Source organism: Puma concolor, chromosome B4 (assembly GCF_028749965.1).
Source record: "Puma concolor isolate L17-30 chromosome B4, mPumCon1.1.hap2, whole genome shotgun sequence".
In the NCBI taxonomy this organism is placed as follows: Eukaryota; Metazoa; Chordata; class Mammalia; order Carnivora; family Felidae; genus Puma; species Puma concolor.
Window position 1 is genome coordinate 104,560,342 of NC_141673.1, and position 25,111 is coordinate 104,585,452.

Genomic DNA, 25,111 nt, shown 5'->3' on the forward strand with positions numbered 1-25,111 from the left:
GTATAGCTCTCGTGTCTGCCTTTGGCCAAAAACAATCCTGGTTCCACCCTCATATCTACCCATGTTCCCTATCATCTGGGCTGAAGATGGTTCCCAGGGAAGCAATGTCAAAGTAAGCCTCCCCAGAAGGAAGTGCTATGCTAGAGTACATAGCCCCAGATCATGGTTTCTCGTCCTAGGAATCATAAACTTGTGAGTCTGGGAGATGGGAAGAAACATCTAGATGCTGCTGGTCCCACAAGACAGTGTTGTCTTCTTGTACCTGGCCCTCCAGGGTGCCTTGGTCTGTATATTTGTCAACAGTCACCTTCATGTCCCTCACTAGAGTTTTCTCCTTAAGGGCATATACTTTCTCTAGACCCCCCTGGGGGCAAGGTCAGGCACTGATGCATGTCACAGAGTATCAGCTGCTGTCACCCACTGGGACCTTCCTGTTTTACAGTATCCCTGACTATAACTTGGTAGAGCCCATCTTCACATGCTTTATTCCTTTAGACTCAAGTTCCCTCTGAGACTGTTCTCTCTGGATTCGCCTTCCCTCGGGTCCTGTCACCCACTATTCTCAGTCCCCATTCTCTCACTGGGGGGATGCCTTGTACTGAGGAACGTTGCCAGGAGGCCTGGCAGGACGCTTGGATGAGCCAGGACTTACAGAGGGGTCTAGGGCAGTGGTTCTCAATGTCTAGTCCCCAGACCACTAGCAACGGCATCTCCTGGGAACTTGTAAGAAATGCAAATTCTCAGCCCTTACCAGAAACCACTGAATCATAATCTCTGTGGTAGGGTTTAGCAATCTGTTCCAACAAGCCTCCATGTGATTCTGATGTATCACAGAGTTTGAGCTCCACTGGTCTAGAGTTGCATTTTCCCACATTGTATTCCACAGAATAGATACTCCTAGAAAAGGGATTCCATGGTCAAATAAGTTTGGACAAACAAGCTAAAGAGATTTTTTTTTCTTTTTGTTCTCCAGCTTTACTGAGATATAATTGACATATAATGTGTAAGTTTAAGGTACACCATAATGATTCAATATATGTATATATGAAAAATTGAAAGAGATTTCTTAATTGCAGTACTTTTAAGTCGTTAATTTGCTAAAATGAATTGTGAATCTCCAAGAGGGAGTTAGGGTGTCTTTTGCTCCTAAATTTATTTGTGACATCTTTTTTTTTCTGAGACATCTATAAACATCTCTGGAAATTAATGTTCTGAGGAAACCATCTGGGTGACTCTGATTTAGGACAGTGTTTCTCTGTTAAAATATGTATCAACCACCTTGGGATGGGTCTCAGGCCCGACCCCAGACTCATGCCATCAAAATGCCTTTGCTCCCTCTGTCTCCTGGATCAGTAACTGCTGGGAAGGAATCTATTGGATTTGTTGGGTCTGACCTCAGAGCCTGTGGGGACAAAACACAACAAGCTGCGCATTTAACAAGTTCCCCCAGTGATGCCTATGAAATCCTGGTCCAGACAGAGCTGAGGACAGTTACTTGCCTTCTCCATTACTCTCTGACCCCTAATGCAGCCCCCAGAGGCCAGCCTGGCATACTCTGTGCCCCTGTGATCCCCAATGTCAGAGCCAGGCCAAGGACACCTGGAAGAAAGGCTGCCTTAGCTCCCACAGCAAAAGAGCTGGGATTGGGTGTGAGCTCTCTCACCTTCAGTCTAGGTGACCTTGGACCAGTCCCTACCTTGCTGGCATTGCCAGGGTCATGATGTGGCTCAACTCAAAGGGCAGTCCTCGGCAGCTGTGCACACTGTCTGCGTGCTTCCCATCAGCCCCTGGCTGTCTGTGGTACAATAGCAGTGCTTGCTTCAAATCAAAATGGCATTGCACCCACACGGCACTCCCTCTGTCGCCTGGATCAGTAACTGCTGGGAAGGAATCTATTGGATTTGTTGGGCCTGACCTATTTTTTAAATAAACTGGGGCTGTTTTCCAGCTATTAGTCACTTTTCTCCCAAGCCTCCACATATTAAATTCTCTTCTTATATCCTCAGATATTTTGGCTGCAAGAGATGTCAGGTTAATTGGATGCTTGCCTCCTGGCTCTTCCTCCTTAATGGGCTTAAAAAGCAGACTTCCCCTCCACTTCCTCCCTTTTCCCTCCCCAAGGCAACAGGAGCCTTTTCTCTCCTTTGACTTGAAAGAGGTCGCCAAGCACTTGGCTTCTCTCTCCACTTTCCTGTACAGGCAAATGTGCAGAAAGACACAGCCAATGTCCTCACACCCTAACCTCTCCCAGAGTTGGACTAAGCTTCAGTCTCATATTTGGGTCAAATTGTCCCTGTTGGACATGAGATGGCTTGTGGGTCCGCACTCTAGGCTGAGTCATCTATAGAGGCAAAGAGTATCAGGCAGAAGTTGTACAGATAGTGCATCTGTGGATTCTGGTCTTGGTTCTTTCTTGCCCTGTTTGGGTCACTATGCAAAAACAACTTAATCTTTCCTACTCTCAGTTTCCTTTTCTGTCAAATGACAACAGTTATGTGTCCTGCTTCCTTTACAAACCTACTATGATGATTGAAAGATGCTGGGTGTATAAATATTCGGAGGAAATTCTAATGTGCAGTGAAAGAGTATGTGACACTTCCATCTGTGGCAATCTGAATCTATGCCCTTGTGCTATTTTTGGATGTTCTCTGGGCTCTGCTCTGGCACTAGACACAGTGGCTTTGGCTACCCTTAGCATTCTGTTCTTCTGCCTGCCTGACTCTTGTCCTCCCCCTCCATACTGTCCACTCACTAGGCTCTGTTCTACCCCCCCTTCCTTGGAGCTTTCTGAGTATTATGCAATGGCTACCTTTAAGAACAAGGCCGTCGTGGAAAATCAGTCATTTTCTCCAGTCCCTGACACCTGGTCTCTTCTACTCCTATTCTGAACTCATATGGCATCTGTTGATGAAGCTACTGGTTACATTTTGTTTTATTTTGTTGACAAATGGTCTCATAATTGTAGGTGTTGCTTCTACAACCAAGAAGTAAATTCCCCCAGGCCAGTGACCATATCTGATGTGTTATTGTTTCTTTCTCCTTTAATACCTGGCACAGAGCTGGGGCTCAATAAAGATGTGTTGGTTACAGTATCCTTATACACTTCAATTGGGTCAATGTTGCCCTTCATAAATATATTATGAAAGTGGAGTGAAGGAGGCTTCTTCCCACCGTGTAATCAGAGAACTTTCATTCCCCTTGAAAGGGTGGAGAGATGGCAGGAAGAAAGACAAAACTGAGAAAAATAATTATCAGGATCTTAATAATACTCAACACTCCTTGGAAGGTTCAATGGTACTCCAAATGTCTTTGTCAAGAAGTGTCTCCTGGGATTTTTAGAAGAATATATCTTGCAAATACAGAATGAATTTACTAAGCACCCGTAATTCCATCTGTACAGACTATAAGTGCATTCAAGTACAGATTCAAGCGTATTTGTTAGACATTTTCCCAACAATCTCTTCACACCAAGTAGTTCAAGGCCAGAATTTCAGCTAATGATACTGTGGCTCAGGGAAGCTGACTGACAGATTCAGCCCATACAGCATAGCTGGTCTAAACCCCAGAGCTGACCCTCAGAGAGCCTCAGGCCCCATCATCTGGCCATTAAGCTGATGGCTGAAGAAAAGTGCGCTACAGACACACGTCAGAAAGAAAATCACAAGTTGTTTGTCAAGACCACAGACACACCATCTAGATCCTCATCTGGTTTCCATGGACCCCCCCCCCCAGACAATTTCCATCTAGTTCTAGAAAACCCATTTACTTCAAATAAATGTATTTCCACCCAGATCCTTAGCATAAAAAACTGACTCCTTTAATCAGAGATTCTGATGCAAGTTTGCACTGAAAATACTGGCATTCCAGCTAGAAACAGAACAATATCAACCATCCAGTATATATTTGACCACTCCTCCAAAGGTGGCTGAAATTAGCCAATGACAGATTCCAGGAATATGGATTTTTAAAAGCATTCCCAGGCAATGCCCATGATCAGTTAAAAAGCCAGATAAAACATAAGAAATAACAGTTTTTAAGACATTGAACATCAGGCAATGAAAAACTGTATCCCTGAGGTGGCAAACAAAAAAAGTGAATCCTATGATGACCTAGCGTGAGTATCCAAGCTACAGAGTAGGCAGTAGGAAACCTGCTAGAAATCTGTGTTAGTGAAAGAGACAGAGTCAGGACTCTGAAGACAGCAGGGTAGTGAAGGTTTGCAAGGCAAAATACTGGAGGGTAGAAGACTAAGGGAGGAGGGGTCTTGGTGATCTGGACAGAATCCCCCTCAAGCCTTCAGCTGAGATGGGTTAAACCATGCATGTGAGGAAACTACCTGATGCTAGGGGAAAAAAAGTACTGAGAAGACAGAGGTACTGATTTATGTTTCTCACACAGGGGCAGGAATACTTCTTGTCCACCCAAGCCAGAGTGGAAAACTTCATAATTCATGAATATGCAGAAGAGGTTATTTTTCCCTTAGTGGTGGATATTAGCCCTAGACTAAAGACTGCTTTAATTCCCCCAAACAAAACTTAAAAGCAAGACCTTAAAGGGTTAAACTGTTTAAGTAATTTAACCATATTCCAGAACAAAGCCTAGAAGTACAATACATCAAAAAATACTCAGCACCCAACAATGTCTCAAGGTCTGGATTACATACTGTCTGGTATTCAGTCAAAAATGAAAAGACTTGCCAAAGAAGTGAGAAAACACTACCTATAATGAGGAGAAAAACTGATCACATGAAACCAGCCCAGAAAGGACATAGGTGACAGAACTGGTAGACAATGTCATTAAAATTGTTACTGTAACTATTTCATATGTCCAAGAAACGAGATGAAAAATTAAACCTGAGGGGCACCTGGGTGGCGTAGTCGGTTAAGCGTCCGACTTCAGCCAGGTCACGATCTCGCGGTCTGGGAGTTCGAGCCCCGCGTCAGGCTCTGGGCTGATGGCTCAGAGCCTGGAGCCTGTTTCCGATTCTGTGTCTCCCTCTCTCTCTGCCCCTCCCCCGTTCATGCTCTGTCTCTCTCTGTCCCAAAAATAAATAAACGTTGAAAAAAAAAATTAAAAAAAAAAAAAATTAAACCTGATAAGTAGAGACATGAAAGATAGAAAAATGACCCAAATTAAACTTCTAGACATAAAAATTATATGTGATGAAAAATACATTGGATTAGATTAATAGCAGATTAGATATTACAGAAGAAAATATTAGTGAACCTGACACAGGACAATAAAAACTGTCCAAAATAAAACACAAAGAGAAAAAATACTGAAAATAAGTTAAATAGAATGAAATCTTGTCATTTGCAACAACATGGATGGAGCTAGAGGGTATAATCCTGAGTGGAATAAGAGAGTCAGAGAAAGACAAGTACCGTATGATCTCACTCATATGTGGAAGTTAAGAAACAAAACAAATGAACAAAGGGGGAGAAAAGAACAACAACAACAAAAGCCAGAGTCTTGCATACGGAGAACAAACTGGTGGCTATCAGAGGGGAGGTGGGTGGAGATGGAGGAGGTAAGTGAGGGGGACAAACAGTACACTTATCTTGGTGAACACTGAGAAATGTATGAAACCGTTGTACCATTATACGGTACATGTGAAACTAATATAACACTGTGTGTTAATTATACTTGAATAATAGTTTTTAAAAAGTTAAACAGAGCATCAGTGAGCTGTGGGACAACTTCAGATGTCCTAGTACACATGTGATTGTAGTACCCAAAGAAAGGGGAAACAGAAAAATAGTTAAGGAAATATTGGAATGATGGCTGAAATTTTCCATATAATAAAAACCATAAATTTTCAGATCCAAAAACCTCAACCAACCCTGAAGAAAGTGAATTTGAGGCAGAAAAACTACACCAAGGTAATAATAATCAAATTGCTTAAAACTACTGATAAATAGAAAATAGCTGTCAGAGAGAGGGAAAGAGATGTTATACACAGAACAAAAAACATAATGACAGCCAACTTATAAATACTTATAAGTACAACACAACCTAGAAGACAGAATAGCAACATCTTTAAAGTACCAAAAAGAAAAAAGAAAAATTATCAACTTAGAATTCTATACCCAGGGAAAATATCTTTAAAAATAAAGGCAACATAAAGACTTTTTGAGACTTCCAAAAGCTGAAAGATTCCATCATCCTCAGGCCCACACTATAAGAAATGTTAAAGGGATATTCTTTGGGCAGAAAAATGATATCAGATAGAAATTTGGATCCATGCCAAGAATGAAGTGCTCTGAAAATGGGTAAATACAAAAGAATTTTGTTCTTTTTCTTTAAATGTCCTTAAAAGATCACTGACTGAAGGGGCTCCCAGGTGGCTCAGTTGGCTAAGTGTCCAACATTTGGCTGAGGTCATGATCTCATAGTCCATGGGTTCAAGCCCCGCATCAGGCTCTGTGCTGACAGCTCAGAGCCTGGGGTCTGCTTCAGAGTCTGTGTCTCCCTCTCTCTCCTCCCCCCACCCTCACTCACTCTCTCTCAAAAATAAATAAACATTTAAATTTTTAAAATAAAGTAAATAAATTTTTTAAAAATATCATTGACTGTTTAAAAAAAACAATGTCTTGTGATATTTATAACATACATAGAAATAAAATGTATGATAGCAATAGCACAAAGGCCAGAAGGGGAAGAATGGAAGTGCTCTCTTATAAGATTCTTATAATATATGTGAGGTGCTATAATATTACCTGAAGGTAGACTGTGATAAATTAAATATGTATAATACAAACTCTAAAGCAGCCACTGTATAAAAGCACAACAGGTTATAGGCAAAAAAACAGCAAAGGGTATAAAATGAAATCATACTCAAGTATTACCTCCCCCAAAAGGTTAAAACAAGGATGAAGGTAACAAAGAAAAGATAAACTATATAGAAACAAATAGCAAGATGGTAGGTTTGAACCCAATAGCATCAATAATTACATTAAATATAAATGGTCTAAACACCTCAATTAGAAATCAAAGATTGTCGTATTAGATTTAAGCACACCCATATGCCACCCTATTGAAAACTTACTTTTAACATAAAAAAAGTAAAAGGATAAAAAAAGGTATACCATGTTAATTCTAATGAAAGGAAAGCTAAAGTAGCTATATTAATATAAGACAAAATAGAAATAAGAGCAAATAATATCAGGAAAAAGAAGATACTTTCATAATGATTAACATCAATTCATAAAGAGGACATAATTTCAAATGCATATTCATCTAATAAAAGATATGCAAAGTGTATGAAGCAAAACCCAATAGAACCAATTATTAATGAAATGGAAATTGAAACTACAGTGAGATACTACTTTGCATTCATTAGAAGGGCTAATATTTTTTTTATTTATTTAAAAGTTTATTTATTTATTTTGAGAGAGAGAGAGAACAAATGGGGGGAGGGGCAGAAGGGAGAGAAAGAATCCCAAGCAGGCTCCACACTGCTAGCACAGAGCCCAATGCAGGGTTCAAGCTCATAAACCGTGAGATCATGACTTGAGCCAAAATCAAGAGTTGTATGCTTAACCAACTGAGCCACCCAGGCACCCCAGGAGAGCTAATATGTTTTTAAAAAGAAAGAAAGAAGATGAAAATAAAAAGCGTTGGCAAAGATGTGAAGAAATTGGAACTCTTGTGCACTGTTAGTGGGAATGTAAAATGATGTAGTCACTATGGAAAAGAGAAAAGAGTATGGCACTTCCTCAAAAAATTAAAAATAGGATTATCATATGATCCAGCAATTCCACTTCTAAGTACACACTCAAAAGAATTGAGAGCAGGGTCTTGAAGACATATTTGTACATCCATATTCATAGAAACATTATTCATAAAGTGAAAATGTGAAAGCAACCCAAGTGTCCATCAATGAACGAATGAATGAATATGCAAAATGTGATCTACACATAAAATGGAATATTGTTCAGCCTTAAAAAGAAAGGGAACTCTGACAATTACTGTAACATGGATGAATTTTAGGACTTTATGCTAAGAAAAATAAGCCAGTCACAAAAAGACAAATACTGTATGACTCCACCTATATAGGGTGCTTAAGAGTAATCAAAATCATAGACACAGAAAGTATGATGGTGATTGCCAGGGGATAGGAGAGGAGGAGGAAATGGGGAGTTACTGTTTCATGGGTATAGTTTCAGTTTTGCAAGATGAAAAGAGTTCTAAAGATGAATAGGACTGATGTTTGCACAACAGTGTGAATTTACTTAATACTACTGAGCTATGCACTTAAAAATGGTTATTATAGTAAGTTTTATATTAAGTGCTATTGAGTTTAATACAACACATAAGCATTTAATCGTCAAATTAACACCTTAGTGTAAACTCATTCATCAGGTCTCTTAGTTCCTGAAAGGAGGAAGAAAGTACATTTTAATAATGATAAGAAAGACAAAGTTATAGTAATCAAAACAGTGTGGTACTGGCACAAAAAAATAGACACGTAGATCAATGGAGCAGAATAAAGAGCCCAGAAATAAACCCGTGCTTATATGATCAATTAATCTACAACAAAGGAGGCAAGAATATACAATAAGGAAAAGACAATCAGTTCAAGAAATGGTACTGGGAACACTAGTCAGCTGCATGCAAAAGAATTAAACTGGACCACTTTCGTACACCACAGGTGAAAACAAACTCAAAATGAATTAAAGACCTAAATGTGAGACCTGAAATTATAAAACTCCTAGAAGAAAACATAAACAATATCTTTGAGATCCGCCTTAGCAATGTTTTACTAGATACGTCTTCTCAGGCAAAGGAAACAAAAGCAAAAATAAACTATTGGTATTACATCAAAATAAAAAGCTTTTGCATGGTCAAGGAAAGCATCAACAAAACAAAAAGGCAATCTACTGAATGGAAGAATATACTTACAAATGATATAGCCAATAAGGTCCAAAATATATAAAGAATTTATAAAACTCAACATCAAAACAAACAACAAATAATTCAATTTAAAAATGGGCAGAGAACCTGAATAGACATTTTTCCAAAGAAGGTATATAGATGGTCAATAGACATATGAAGAGATGTTCAGCATCATTAATCATCAGGGAAATGCAAATTAAAACCAAATGAGGTACCACCTTACACTTGTTAGAATGGCTAATATCAAAGGCAAGAAATAAATGTTGAAGAGAAGTGTGGAGAAAAGATAACCCTCATGTGCTATTAGTGGGGATGTAAATTGGAGCAAATACTGTGGAAAACATCATGGAAGCTCCTCAAAAAATTGAAAATAGAAATACCAAAAGATCTAGCAATTCCACTACTGAGTATTTACCCAAAGAAACCAAAAACACTATGTGAAAAATTGTGTGCACCCCTATGTTTATTGCAGCATTATTTACAATAGCCAACTTATGGAAGCAACCCAAGTGTCCATGCCTAGATGCAAGGATGGATAAAGAAGATGTGGTATACAATGGAATATTGTTCAAGCATAAAGAAGAATGGTATCTTGCCATTTGAGACAACATGAATGGACCTAGAGGGCATTATCTCACGTAAATTAACTCAGACAGAGAAAGATAAATACTATATGATTTCACTTATATGTGGAATAAAAAATAAATGAACAAATGGAAAAAATAGAAACAGATCCATAAACACAGAGAACAAACTGATAGTTACCAGAGGGAAGAAGGGTGGGGGGAATAGACAAAATGGGTGAAGGGTCATGGGAAGTAGAGGCTTCCAATTATGGAATGAATAAGTCACAAGGATGAATGGTACAGAGAAAGGAATATAGTCAATAGTATTGTAATAGTGCATGATGACATAACTACGTTTGTGAACATAGTATGATGTATAGACTAGTTGAATTACTATGTTGTACACCTGAAAGTAATGTGACATTGTGTGTCAACTATACTTCAACTTGAAAAAAAGAACAAGAAAAAATTGGGAGAGCAAAACAAAATATCACCTTCATTACTAATAAAGTTGAAGCAGGAAAAAGAAATAATGAGATGAAAGAAGAAGAAGGTAAGACCCAAAGACCATTTGCCCAAGGAATACCTATGGGTCCTGGAGCCTGAGAAATGTAATATCTAGAAGCAAAAGGAGAAGAAGGAAGGCACAGAGTCAAACTGCCATCCCCTCAGTGTTCTAGGTTCTAAACTTTGTCCCCAAACTTCATACCCTCCTTCATACCTATAAGGCCCTGCAGCCTCTCAAAGCCCTTCCTGCTATTCAGTCTCTGACAGTCTGGACTTCATTCTACTGCTTGTGCATCCAAAACTTGCCCCACCTAGGAACTTTGTGCCAACTGCTTCCCCCATATATTTGAATTGTTCCCTCTTTCACCTAATTCAGGTTTTTATTCAAATCTCACCTTTGCAGAGAGTGGTCTCTCCAGGCTACTCTTTCTGCAAACACCCCCTCCCATCACATTCTATTCCCTTACCCACTTTATTTTTCTTCAGAACTTGTATTGTTACCTAATAATAGGTCATATATTTGCTTATGTCTGTCTTACCCACACAATGAAAGCTACAGTAGCTACCATCAGGCACTACTGTAATCCCAGTTTATAGAACCGTGCCTGACACTGAGTGTTCAACAAATATCTGGGGGAGCTATGAAAAGAAAAGGGCTGAACAGCCATGATGGAGCAGATGGAAGTCAGTCCTGGAAGCCCACTCTCACCCCACACCAGGCAGCTCTAACTCACAGAGCCCCCAGTGCACATTTTGCCACCTGTCTGTGCTTGACTCTGGCCCCACACTGTGCTGGCTCTCAGATTCTCCCCGTTATGAATGTCCTGCTCTGCCCTGCTTTATTTCAAAGGACGCTGAACACTCCAGAGCCCAGGAAAACTGGGTTAGCTATTAGCAAACCCTTTGTCCATGAGGCCTAAGCAGAAGCTGAGCTACCAAAGTCCTCACAGGTAAAGTCTAAATTTATTACCAAACTTTACACTACTCTACTCTCTGCCATGATCTGAGCCCCATCTACTCCTCAGGTTCCTCTTCAAATGCTGCCCCAGTCCCACTGCCCTTCTCTGTGTCCCCTGATGCATTGTGCCCAGGCCCCTTGGCCTTGGTACCTGCTATTCCTCTGTCTAGAATCACCAGCTCCTCACTATCAACTGCCACATACTTGTCCAACCCACATCTGGACAACTCCAATTAGTCTTCAAGGAGACTCAGATGTCATTCCTACAGCAAGTCTCCCTACCTTTTTCCCTGTCATATTAAACCCCCTCCAGAAGAAATCAGTCACAGAACATTCAATCTGACTGTTAGAGAAAGATAATTCTCAACAGAATGATACATCCTTAATGCTTTGCAAGAATCCTTTCTAAGGACAGTTTTTCAAAGTTACTAATCGGAGGGTCCCAAGATCTCTTATTAAGAACAATGGGATTGCTGGGGCACGTGGGTGGCTCAGTTGATTGAGCGACCAACTCTTGATATTGGCTCAGGTCATGATCTCAGTGTTGGTGAGATCAAGCCCCCTAGTGGAGATCTGTGCTGACAGCATGAAGCCTGCTTGGGATTCTCTCTCTCCCTCTCTCTCTTGCCCCTCCCCCACTCACAGACACTCTCTCTCTCTCTCTCTCTCTCTCTCTCAAAATAAATAAATAAATAAATAAATAAATAAATAAACTTTAAAAAATAAAAAAGAATCATGGGATTTATTCCCAAGGTGAGTGTCACGAAATTTGTCTTCTGTGCAACCACAAGACAGTTGACAGAGGAAAGCTTAGGCTTCATGTCTGTATAAAAGAAAGCTTATGGTTTTGATGTACTAAGAAATATTAAGGAATGGGGATGCCTGGGTGGCTCAGTCAGTTCAGCGTCCAACTCTTGGTTTCAGCTCAGGTCATGATCTCACAGTTCATGGGATCATGCCTAGCATTGAGCTCTGTGCTAACAGTTTGGAGTCTGCTTGGGATTTTCTCTCCACCACCCTCTATGCCCCTCCCATGTTGGTGTTCTCTCTCTGTCTCTATCTCTGTCTCTCTCTCTCTCTTTCTTTCTCCCTTAAAATAAATAAATAAACATTTAAAAAAAGAAATGTTAAGGAATGGAGGGCACTGAAGCATGCAGCCTTTTGGGGGCATGCCTTTGCCTTTCTTCTTGCATTGCAGTTCTTAGCAAATGGTGAAGTCTTATTTTAAATTACAAGTCTTGTCCTTTTCACCCAATGTCTCTCTTCTATAGAGGTTCCCTTGGCACCCCTCCTTCAGTCTTTACAAATCCCCTGTAATGGCTGGTATCCCGTCTGACTCCCCTACTAAAGCATAAGCTCCTCAAAAGCAAGGATGGTTTCTTACTGGGTTGCATCCCCAGGACTTATCATAATGCATGACATGGAGTGGGCACATAGTACATTCTCAGCAAATGCTTATTGAAGAAGTGACTAATTAAATGGATGGATGGATGGATGGATGGATGGGCAAATGGTCCAGCAGAGAAGACTGAGGCTCAAAGAGTTTAAGCGGCTTCTGCCAGATCCCTGATGCCAACAAATGACAGAACTCAAGGCCTCCATGCTTTCAGAATTGGCTGTAGGCAGTTATTTCTGGGTCCAGTTTCCCCTTCCATTCCCCAGGAATCTTTCCTGATGAATGGGGCCCATATGTGGCCTCATCTCCCTTGGGGCCTAACTGTGACATGCAAACCAGGACTACTTTTCTGAATCCACCCAAAACAGGTGAGCATGTAGCAATCCTGACCAACACTGACCACCACAAACAACAGCTACCGCTTGTTAGCCAGGCACTATGGTAAGAGCACTTTCACTATCATTTCACCTGACCTTACAACAATCTTTTGAAGAAAGAATATATGATTCTTATTTTACAGAAAGGAAAATGAGGCCCAGAGAAAACAAGTAAGTTCAAGGTCATTGTGTTAGAAATTGGCAGAACATGGAATCAAGCCTAGAGGAAGCTGCCTCCCAAATTTTAACAAAGTTATGAGAAGCAGTGTCGCTCCAGGTCAAGATCCTGAGCTGTAAGACGAGTAATGACAGCCCCTGCCCAAAGTATTTTCCATTCAAAGTCATACTTGTATCCAACATACCTTATTTCTAGTCTCATCTTGCCACTAATTCACTGTGCATCCTTGAGTTAGCCTCTACCCTCTCTGGCCTTGGATTCCCAACTATAGAAAGAAAAGGGACTAGATTCAATACCATGGGACCCAAGAATCAAAAAAGCATGTCCACAGGGACCAAACTGGTGATGTAAACCAGTGGAGTGCATGAATATAGGTGATGACACCCACCATGGGTAAGCAGAGAGCTATAGCAGGTAGAGGATGGGCCTGGTGTCTATAAGAGGTGCCTGGTGTCCCATAATGTCATCTTTTGATCAGAAATATCTTGATTTTTAAAAATATGTTTATTTATTTATTTTGAGGGCAGAAGGGCAGAGAGAAAGGAAGAGAGATAATATCCCAAGTAGGCTCTGTGCTGCCAGCAGAGAGCCCGACATAGGGCTTAATCTCATGAACTAGGAGATCACGGTCTGAGCTGAAATTAAGAGACACTTCATTGACTGAGCCACCCAGGTGTCCCAGAAATATTTTGATTTTTATATGCTGGCCTCTATGAGACCAAATGAAAAAAACTGTGAGCAGTTTGTCTCATGTCTTCCCATTATTTATCACCATTGTGTTCCCAATTGAGGAGCTGAGGTCTGCAAAAAGAAGAAGGTCAGTGAAAGAAAAAGGCTGGGGCAAATAGATACACAACCCTGAGAAACAAACCATGAGGGGAACCTGAGCTTCTGGCTGATCAGAATAACCAAAATACAGAAGATAGAAACTGCCAAAGCCAAGGGCAATGCATGGTATTTAAGACAGCCTAGAATAGGTTAGAGAATGGAGTCAGCCATGCTAATTCAGCCACACAAGTCCAGAAGGTACAGGGAGAGTGAATTTCACTCAAAGAAAGTGGTGAGTGTTTAGATTCATGTTCCATGTTCAGTGTAGAGCAATGGTTCTCAAACTTGAGTGGGCATCAGAATCACCTGAAGAGTAGATTGCAACATCCATCTCTAGAGTCTCTGATTCAGTATGTCTCAGGCAAGGCTGAGAATTGCATTTTTAATAAGTTCCCTGATGGTGCTGATTTGGTTGGTCCAGCGATCACATTAGTAACCAGTGGGAATTTGGGTTCTGGTGTATGATTGTTTATGTTTGGAATCAGGGTCCATCAGTTACTAGACACTGGTAAATTCACTAAATTTGTCTGTATCTCAGTTCCTTCCTTTGTAAATTGAGGGCATTATTAGTATCTACTCCAAAGATTGTTTAAAAATTAAATTCGACAGTCTACATAAAGAGCTTTGAAAGGTGCTTGGAGTATAGTAAATACTCAGTGAATGCCATCAAACATTTCTGTTAGTAAAAGTATTTCAATGGAAGCTAAAGTGGGAGTACCTCAGGACTGGTAACACAGGAGCTGTATGATGAGGAAAGAGGAGAGAAGTTACTGGAACCCAGAGATGGTGAGGGTTATATGGAAAGGACTACATGAAAACTTCAGTTCTGGGGAAGAGTCAACTGTGACCCCATAGGGAAGGAACTGGAGGAATAATTACTCTGACTTCACTTCTCTCCCTTCTTTAGTCTGCTGATGCTCCCCACTGGTGGAACTCAACCAGCCAGAAGCTTGGAGGGGCTGGGAAAGGGAGCCTATTGATGTAGTCCATTATAGCTCAGTCTTCCAGGGCACAGAGAAGGATGGAGAAGGATGGAGAGAAAATTGGAGGAACAAATGTAAGACACCAGCACACTTTGAAAAGGGCCTACAGATATTTTTGTCTACACCCCCACCTTGAGGTAAGGTGGCCCCTAACCCAACTCATATTGGTGAGCCCCAGTGAAGGAGCTAATAGATTTGGTCAACATCCTGAAATGCTAGTCACACCTCAACATCAATCTGGTCACTGGCATTCCTGGCAAGGTGAGCCAGAAGATCCTTGTTTGAGACCTAGCCAAGGCTCAGACAGTGAGCTCATTAGGCACCAAGCTTGGAGAAAACTGAACTCTTTGGCTTTCTGTAAGGGATAAGAGACCACCTTGGAGGAAGCAGAAAAAACAGGATGAATTTAGCAGAAACTTGAAAACAAGCACAGTAGCCTGATATATAGGACCAGCAGTGCGTAGGCCCTGGCTCTGGCCCTGAAACCAACTCTCTGACCTTGATGAAGCATCTCTCCTGAGAGCCTCCCTCTCTGAAAGACAGTCACTCTCACTCCTGCCCTCTTCATCCACCTTGTTCCTCCTTATCCTTCAAGAGGTAGGACCTGGAAAAGAATTCCAAGATGTGCTAAGTTGCCTTAGGCTCCTTGGAGGAAACCACTAGAGCAATACCTGATATAATTGTAATTGCTCATTATCTAAAATCGGACAGAATGAACTACTGCAAAATAATATACTGTAGGGAAGGAATCTGCTGAAGCAACGACTGAATTAAAATAGCTGCTACTAAATGTTTTCCTGAGACCAGTAACTTTTGGTGCTCTATTTAGTCATATACTGGTTTTCATCTCCAGAATCCTTGAACAGCACTGATGTTGTGCACTTCCCTGACACTGATGAGAAAGTAGCCTGGAAGAGGCAAGTAGCCAGCTCTCCAAAAAGATCCAGGTACAACAAAGCATAGAAGATATCACAGGGAGTTTACCATGGTAAGAGAAGATAGTATGTACAAGTATAGAGCGTAATTATATTCACTGAAATCTGCAATTGGAAAAGTAGAATTAACAGGTGGAAGCCAGAAAGGGACCTCAATGAGAGATGTATCCCTGTCCCCTGGATTCAGGTAAGGTGTTATTAACCAGACCCAAATAGCCTAAGGGACTTACTGAGGTCATCAGCCAACTACTCAACCTAAATGTAAAATCCCTGCTCAAGCTGAAATACAAGGGAAACTTAAATAGGAATTATCTGTTAAATAGGCACAAACTAGATTTGGTTTAGGAGTAAGAGCTCTGCAAAAAAGACTTCCAGAATCCCCAAGATCAAGCCCATCCTGTCATAAAAGAAAGAAAAAGAAAGAGGACATAGAAGCCCGCATTAGAGCTTTCTGAAAGAATTGAGTGATTCTGGGGATGTTGAACAATGCTTCACGTAAGGAACTCCCAGGATACCTCCATATGGCTTCAACCACCTATCCAGGTTCACTCTCTATCATAATATTTGTTCTTCTTCCTCTCAAAGGATGATGCTTGCATGGTAAATGCAAAGCAACCGAGAACCTCAAACTCCCTGATTCTTTGTTTTGCAGTACTCTCAGGGTCAAAGATAGCATCAGAAAAGACCTGTCCCATAGCAAGCAAATTGCAGAGCCTGGACTATCGCCGGGTTTCCTGAATCCCTTGGACCTCATTCTAATATTATTTAACATCCAAGTATCACCACCAAGGCCAAATGAGATAAAGAATGGTGATCCCTGATGTTAACTCACAATGCCTACCAGCTGCAGAACAATCACCTTGCATTGTTCCTCTGAGCAGGCAATTTCTACCCATAACTAATTCACTCATTCATTCATTCATTCAACTAACATTTATTGAGTTCTTCTGTGTCCAGGCATTGTGTTTCAGTGTAGCCAATGGACTGGAAAGGAGCAAGAGCAGAAGCTGGGAAGAGGGAAGCCAGTTACAGTGGCCCAGACAAGAGATAATTAGTGTCTGATCTAAGGCAGTGGGCTAAGGGAAAGGAGATGTTAACAAAATAGGATTAAGGAAGTAAAATTAAAAGGATTTTGTTATATATTACCTGGGATCGGAATAGGGGAGGTGAGAATAAGAGAAGCCTCTAGTATGATTCCTAATTTCTGGATAGAACGATGGAGAGAATGGCAATGCCCGTCACGGAGACAGGCATACAAACGGAGACAGAGATGAGCACATTCAGAGGAAAGATAAGGAGCTCAGTTTGGGTCATGTTGAATTTGAAGTGCCTACAGAATATTAAGAAAGGGAAATCCAGCCAGGTCTGGATGTCACAAGATGTAGAAGAGGATGACATCATCCAGGGACAGTAATCTGGGGACAGCCTCACTAAGAGGTGAACAGGAAGAAGAATCCACATGAAAGATTGAGATAGAACAGTCAGAGATGTGGGAGAGGCAGGAGAAAGTAGGGCTTAGGACACCAAAAAGGAGAAGCTATCAAGAAAAATACAATAACCAACAGTGTCCAATGTTATTGATTGGTCATGTGTAATGAGAGTCCATAAAAATACTGGATAACAAAGGGGTCTCCAACGTTGGTAGTAAGATCATGTCAGAGAAGGATAAAATAGGATTATCGCTCCCCCAGGCCTCCAGTATGAAGCTCAGCTTTTGGCACCAGCCATGGTACCCAAAGGAGTATAGCATCCTAGTTTGGGCCTGATCTGGGACATAAGCCAGATCCCAACACTTTAGAAATGATGGTCCAGCACCACACACTGGGGAAGACAAATAAGTATGGCTTTAAGAAATTTGAAGCTCAAATAATCCCCCTTTTTAAGTTTATTTATTTATTTTGAGAGAGAGAGAGAGCAAGTGAGAGTGAGGGAGGGGCAGAAAAAGAGGGAGAGAGAGAACCCCAAGTAGGCTCCACACCAACAGCCGCATAAAATCTGACATGGGGCTTGACATGGGGCTTGAACTCATGAACTGTAAGATCATGACCTGAGTCAAAAATAAGAGTCAGACGCTTAACTGAGCCACCAGGTGCCCCTTCTCTTTCTTTTCCTTTAGCCCTGTACACATTCAGAACAGGCTAGACCCATGGCACAAGTAAGGTTATCCATCAGTTGCCTAGTCAAGTGGATATTAAAGGATCTGCTGCCCAAGACTGGATTCTCTCCAACATCCAGGCCCCCAGAGTCCAGAACCAAGAATCTGTGGTTGTCTCCCCCTACCACCTGAATGGTAATCCCTTCACAGTCTCTCCTGCCTGAAAAAGAAAGAGCCATTGCTCTTCGAAGCCTAGAAGCCCATGCCTGGGAAGTGAGAGAGAATGGAAGAGACTGAGCCACCAGGTGGAGAGCAAAAATGAAGGCAGTGGTTTCTGGGGGAAGATTCACTTTTCCCCAGATAAACAGCTGCCTGCAAACAGCCTACCCTTATATGCTTTGTTCAAGTCAGGACCCTAAAAGAGGTCTGCTTCTCACCAAGCCAAAGCCCAGATTGACAGCATCTTTTTGCTTTTCCCCAAACCTCCACTTTCTATGCCATTTGCCACCGAGGGGGAAAACATCTCCCATTTTGAACAGCACGAATTTAGCACACGTGGGCATGTCTGGAAGGGGAAGCCATGTGGAGGATGGCGATGAGCTTGTCTCCAACTCCACTGACAACTCAATAAGGGGAAATTGGCATAATGCTGTACTGGAAGGCACTTGAGATAGCAAGTGAATCACAACAAAGTTTAAGACTTGCACAATACCTCCTCCCTTTCCCAAATGGCCTTATGCCCATTGTCTCATTTAGTTCAGGGGCATCCCTATCAAGTAGGGTAGATTAGGATCAACTCATCCATTTTTCATTTGGTCGCTGAGAGTTATGGAAGGCAGATGGCAACAGAGTCAGAACCATGGGTTCTGTCTGTTGGCTTTTAACTCCTTCTACACTACCTAGTATCAGCCAAGGGCTTGAGGAACTGGACTTAATAAGCAAAAGTTGAGGCATTTCCTCCTTAGTGCTTAGGACAGAGCCTGACTGTCTTGACTAGATCATGCGGGGTACACTCCAGAGGTGAGGGCATGGATCTCAAGAGCTCTAAGACTGTGGATATTTGATGCTGAAGCAGAGCTGGAAGAAGAAAAAGAGGTGGGCACGGGCTTGGCAGAGCTTCCGTGAAGCCTCCAAGAAAAGCCGCCAGATCTGGCCTGGTAGACAAAATCCTAGGACCCTGCAGTACTGGAAGCCCAAGCCAGTGGTTTAGTTTTCTTCACATCTTGGAAAATGGAGCATCTTATTTTTAACCTTTAAACAGAGGAGTGAGTAGCAGTGATGGACCAAGATAATGGTGAATAAAGGAGCCTCTGCAAAGCTCTAGGCAGGAATTGTGTCCACTCTGCAGAGCAGCTGGGCCCCAAGTCAGTTAGGAGTGCCTGCAGTTAGGAGCCAGAGCCTCAGGGCAGTTCAGATCCCTTGTCTTGGGACATCCCCTACTCAGTCTCCTGCTCACATCAGTCAGTGATGTTGGGAACAAATATATTGTTTGATCCAAATCCCCGAACTCCTCTGCCTCAAGCAAGGTTTTTCAGGGGAGCCTCCATAGTCTCTATACTGCATCTTGTCACTGCTAAAGTGCAGTAGTTCCCAATTTCTCAGGCAAAACCCTGACCCCTACCCTTTCTGGGGCTTACGCCTTACCTGTTCAGGAGGGCATTAAACTTAGACCCTTGTTTATCCAAAAATCTCCCCTTACCGAGTTTTCCTTGAGTATAAACTTTCTCCTTGCAATTCTTGCTTTGTCCATCAGCAGTGAACATCTAACTGTGTCAGCTTAACTACAGCCTGGCTTCAGGTCAGGAGGATTTCTTTCTATAGTGGAATCCTAAGTAACTGACCATAGTTGCATTAGGAAGGGACAGAATGGATAGATATCCGTTTAAACACTAGCATCCGTAGAACATTTTCTGTACAGGAAAGGTACATGTAGCAATGATCATTGAGCAAATGATTTTAAACCTCTAATAGGTACTAAGCACTGTGGTAGGTGCTGTTCAATTGTGAACAGCCCCTACTCTCACAAAATTTATGGTGGACTTATAGACAAGGAAATCAGCAAGTACAGTGTGATGTGTGCCATGACAGAGGACGCACAGGTACTATGGGATCACATGGGTGGGAGAACAGTCAGACTTGGATAAGGGGGTAGTGTCAGGGAAGGCTTCCAGAAGAGGTGACGTCTAAGCAGAGATCTAAAGGGAGAGTAGTCGGTTGCCAGGAAGTAAAGGGTGGAAAGCAGTTGAGTATAGCTGGCGTTGGAGCAAAAGACTTCTAAGAAATTAAGGAAAGGAAGGTGGAAAAGTGCTTAGGGCATGACCGTGCAGAGCCTTATGAGCTATGGTAAGCAGGAGACCTTTCTCCTAATGAAAATGGAAAAGTCACTGAAGGGGATTAAGGAGGTGAGAAGTATCATCAGATTTCCACTTCAGAACATGCACTCATGCTGCTATCAGAACAAATTTAAGCAAGGAAGGGAGGATGTGTGGACAGTGTCCAGGAGGTTACTGTGGAGATCAGGCAAGAGATGGGGAACGAGAGTGGGCCATGAACCAGGATTACAAAAGTGGGGCCAGAAAGGGGAGGACAGGTTCAGGACAAAGAAACAAACTTGCAGGATGTAGAATCATCACTCACCATGAAGAAAGGAGATAGGAGAGTCAGGGCTTGTGACTGGTAGATTCTTACTAAGCAGGGTGAGGGTCAGCAGAGCAGAGGCAGGTTGGTGGGAAGAAATGCTATCTCGCAAGGGAGCCAGCAAGACATCTGAGTGGGGGTGTCCCATAGGCAGTTAGCTATGTGTGTCCAAGCTCAGAGGACAGATCTGGGCTACAGCTTGGAGTCTGGGAATCAACACATAAACTAGTAATAAAGCTAAGAGAGGGGATAAGATGACCTGGACAGAATGGGTAGGTAGAGAAGAAGGTGACTCAGAGCCCAGCCCAGAGGAAAACCACAGTGTCCGAGTTGCATAATAAATGTCGTGCATCAGCTGCAAAGTCGGCACTGCCTAATCTTCATGACCCTGAAATTCAGGTCTGTCTCCACAAGACTCTCCCTCAGATTCCCACACTCAACCTCACCCCAACATGGGTCCCCCATAGGACACGCTTCTCCGTGTTGACTCATCAGACACTGGCTTGAGCTCGGAAGCTCCAGGCTAGTGATTAAATGTGTCCCTTATATATCTCCTACTACAAATTGCAAATCACGTAAGATAAGTACATAAGCGTACAAGGATGTACTTCTGCATCAGGGACCCACAGACTTAGGTGTACATAAACATCCCTGCACATAAACGCACCCACACACCCTACAGTCTGGATTAGGTCATTTATGTCTACTCAAGTGGAACATTAGAAGTGACTTTGAACTACAGGTTTTCCCCTAAAAAAACAAAAACAAACAAACAAACAAACAAACAAACAAACAAAAAACACTGGCCTAATAAGCAGTTACAACAGGAGGAAAAAGAATAAAACGTTTGTAGAGATTCTTCTTTATGTCTTATTCCATGATCAAATTTAATCCTCATGGCTAACCTGTAAAATGGGTTTTAGAATCCCAAAGGGATGAAGACCAAAATGTTCTCCTGTGCCTCCATGGGACAATAGCTTTTATTCTGGAGAAGGGAGAGTAGGAAAAGATTCTAACAGAATCTTTGGCATATGAATGATATACAGGTTGACTTCCTTTATTCATTTAAGAAATATTCATCACTGTCCTACTATGTACCTGGAGGCAAGAGTCGACCAAATGCACGTAAATATAGAGCATTCCTTAATTAGGATCCTGTTTACACTCATGATGGGCTGTAATCATTTTTGTGGGACTGTCTGATTGAGCCTCCTTAGAGAAGGGCTGTCATAGCTGCTTGTCAGAGAGAGATGAAGTCCTTGAATTGAAGGCTTCTGTGGGAATTACAGTCTTCCATTTTCCAGAAAGGCCACCACTGTTCTTTACTTCAGCTAACAAGAGATTACCTTTCACAACTGAGCTACAAATGGGGGCCTAATTGATGAATTTGCTAATAGCCTTCCCTTTATAGTGGCATTAGCCTAGTTGGGTCTTAGCTGTACCTCCCTCGGGTGAGGCCTCACACACAGTGATATATTCTGCTAGATTTATGGCTAAGAGGACAGGGAGTTTAACTCAGTAATTAAACATCCAATTTGCCACATGAGCCTGGGAAATATCTCCATCCTCCCTCTTCCTTTTGCCTGTGCCTCAGTTTCTCTCGGTGGGAACGGGGCGGGGGGAGTTATCAATCCACCCAGTAACCAACAGGTAGGAGTTTCTCTCTTCTTAGCTGCAAGGCTTGTGAAGGGCACAGAGAAGTCTGTGATAATGGGCCTTCCCTCAAAAGGTCTGCAATCAAGCATGATTGAGACTCTCACATTCCCCATTTCTCTCACATTGTTAGGGACCCAGTGAGGTTTCCATTTCATTCTTAAGATGTGGCCAAACACCTGCTTCCTAGAGCTTGGAGTGGGGTAGGCCAGGCTGTGGGTCCCTCTTGTAACTGAAGCACTTCACTTGAGGACTAGTGGCCCCTGGGAGGGGGCTGCTAAAGAGCCTTGTCTTCAGTTGTCTTCATGGCTCTGGCAGGCTGACCTGAAAATGAATTGGTGATTCAATGATTGTATGACCTGAATCAAAGACGCCCTCCCCTGGCCACTGTGCTCCATCCAGCTCTACTGAAACTGGTTCCCTGACATCGGTGGTAAAGACCCTTTATTCATCCACTCCCCCTTTGGGATGGCACTAGATAAGCCCAGATTACAAATAACAGCTAATCTTTCTTGAGCATTTACCATGTGCCAGACGCATGCTTTTCGTGAAATAACCCATTTAATCCTCATAATAACTCAATGGGATAAAGTGCTATTACCATATCATAGATGATGGGCCAAGGCACAGACGATGATGGTAACTTGCGCAGCAGGCTGATAAGCTGAGATCCGACCCCAGGCGTGCCAGTCCCAAGGGCTGCACACTTCCTGTCACACAGAACTGCCTCAGGGGAGAAGTCAGTGGCCCACATGATTTAATTGTTTGGAAGGCACCAAGAAAATCCTTATCCCTCCTGCCCTCCAGAATTGCCCCTCAAATAAGCTGGTAATGGGCTCACAACTCTACCCCCAAAATAATTCCTCTGGCAACGACAAAGCAAATCTCCTGGGAGGATGAGGGGATCTAATACATGGAGCCTGCTACTGACAGGCTCCAATTAGCTATAGTCCCTTTCTCCTGCATGGAAGTGTATCACTTCCTTCCCAGATTCCCAAAACCATCAGTGGGTGGGAGCTGGTGTAGGGCAAAGACGAGAATAAGCTTGAGGTTGGTGATGTGGATAAAAAAAGGAGAGAGGCCTGAGTCAACAGCAGAGCACATTCCAAGTCTGAGAATACCCCAACTCAGCTACTTTCTGGCTCTACAACTGACCACCGCAGATTCCCATTTCTTCAACTGCAAAATAGAAGTAGAAGGAGTTGCATTGTAATCTTGTTGTGTAAATCAAATACGGTGATGCTTACAAAGTACTTAACACTGTCCAATGCACAGTACAGACATTAAGATGGCAGCTCTTGTTTTAATTATTGCTACTGCACAAGGAAGGAAGGCCTGATAAAGACACTGAGAAGTCCATGGGCAAGGTGGACCGCTGAGTGAGCGGGAGGAAAGAGACTTGAAGGAGGGAGACTACCTTCATCGACTTTGCAACTACTCTGAGGCCTTTATGTATTAATTCAGTCATTTGTCAGCCGTTTCAGCTCAGACCTACTGTATGTGGACACTGTGTCAGATGACGTTGTGGGTTGAACCAAGCTGAATCAAGTCCCCCTCCCCCAAAAAGTCCTAACCCCTGTTGCCTAGGAATATGACTTATTTGGAAATAAGCTCTTTGCAGATGTAATCAAGTTCAAATGAGGTCTTACTAGATTAGGGTGGGCTCTGGTCCAGTATGACTGGTGTCCTTTTAAGAAGAAGAAATACAGACACACACACGGGAGAAACCTATGTGAAGATGAAGGCAGAGACTGCAGCAATGTGTCTACAAGCCAAGGAATATTGAACATAGCTGGCAACAGCTAGGAGCTGGGGAAGGATCAAGAAACAAGCTCCCCCTAAGAGCCTTCAGAAGGAACTGACCCTGTTAGCATCTGGATCTCAGACTTGTGGCCTCCAGAACTGCCAGAGAGTACACCTCTGTTGTTTTAAGCCAGCCTGTTTGTGGTTCTTTGTCACAGCAGCCCTAGAAAATAAACATAAGCAATAAAATTACCAAGATACATTTAAAAAACAAAGTTCTTGTTCTGGAATCTTTGCTATTCATTTCACCCCCCAGAAGAGGCTGGATGAGAGTCCAGGTTTAATCCAATGGCCTTGGGTCTGGCTTCCAAAGAGGCATACTTTGTTAAACAAGAGCTTCTCCTCTGGCCCACCAATTAGGACTCCAGGCTGGAGGATAAGGATATCTTACAGGAGAAGGCGGTGTGGAATAAGGATTGTCCCAGCCACAAGTCATATCAGGTCCCTGCCACCCACAGGGCATCGCATTGAGGACTGTGAAAAATGAGGATTGCAGGGTGGTGGTGGCGGCAGAAAAAGAAACCCTGGAAAACGAAAGGTGGGGGTGAAGTCTTGTTTTCAATTTCTTCCAAACCCACCATTCCTCACATCTCCTTTTGATATCTCCATTCTTCCTCTTCATAGTTTAAGTTTCTACTCTGGTCCCTCAGATGCCTTCATAGCCTGGTAGGCTGGAGAAGAGAAAGCACAGGTCTTGGTGGCTAGAAAACTAGAGTTTGAATCCCAGTTCTACCACTCACTATTTGTGGGATGTTAGGTAAGTAACACTAACTGTCTGTGTGTCTGTGCTTTGACTTTTTCATCTGTACAATAGGGATAGTATGTAACTCATATATGTTATGTATGTACATCTGACATACATTGTATAATGCATGTGTGTATGTATGTAATGCACAATAGTATACATTGACCAAGATGATATATGCCAAAGCATTTTAAACATCATGTGAAAAGGAAAGAGATCTCATTATTCACAGTTCCTAGATCTTATGTACAGAAACTCTGGTTTTAGATATCACATATCAGGACATACTACAAAATTAGCACAAAAAAATAAAAACAATAAATCAGATGCTATGTTTAAAGAACCAATGCCAGTGTACAAATGCCAACACATAAATAGCTTTGACCTAGGAGTAAACCAGTCTCAACACCAGCACTCAAGATCTCTGTGATACTGGACAAGATTTTCCATCTCGTAGTTTAAATGATTTGTGTTTCCATCCAGCTCTAAGTTTCTATGGCTTTATGAAAAAGTGCACATCAAGCTGTTTGCTCTTATAAAATTACACTTTAA

General features: G+C 42.2%; 1 protein-coding gene across 4 annotated transcripts in view; it reads right to left on the reverse strand.

The window, feature by feature from the left end:
* PRMT8 (protein arginine methyltransferase 8) overlaps positions 1–25,111 on the reverse strand; it is a 97,950-nt gene that overhangs the window by 65,192 nt on the left and 7,647 nt on the right. Inside the window, exon 2 of one of the 4 annotated variants that reach the window (XM_086714291.1) lies at positions 23,875–23,977. The exons of the other annotated variants lie outside the window; for them this stretch is intronic. The gene's annotated coding sequence lies outside the window, so the exon portion shown is untranslated. The remainder of the gene's footprint in view (positions 1–23,874; positions 23,978–25,111) is intronic. 4 annotated transcript variants of the gene reach the window in all.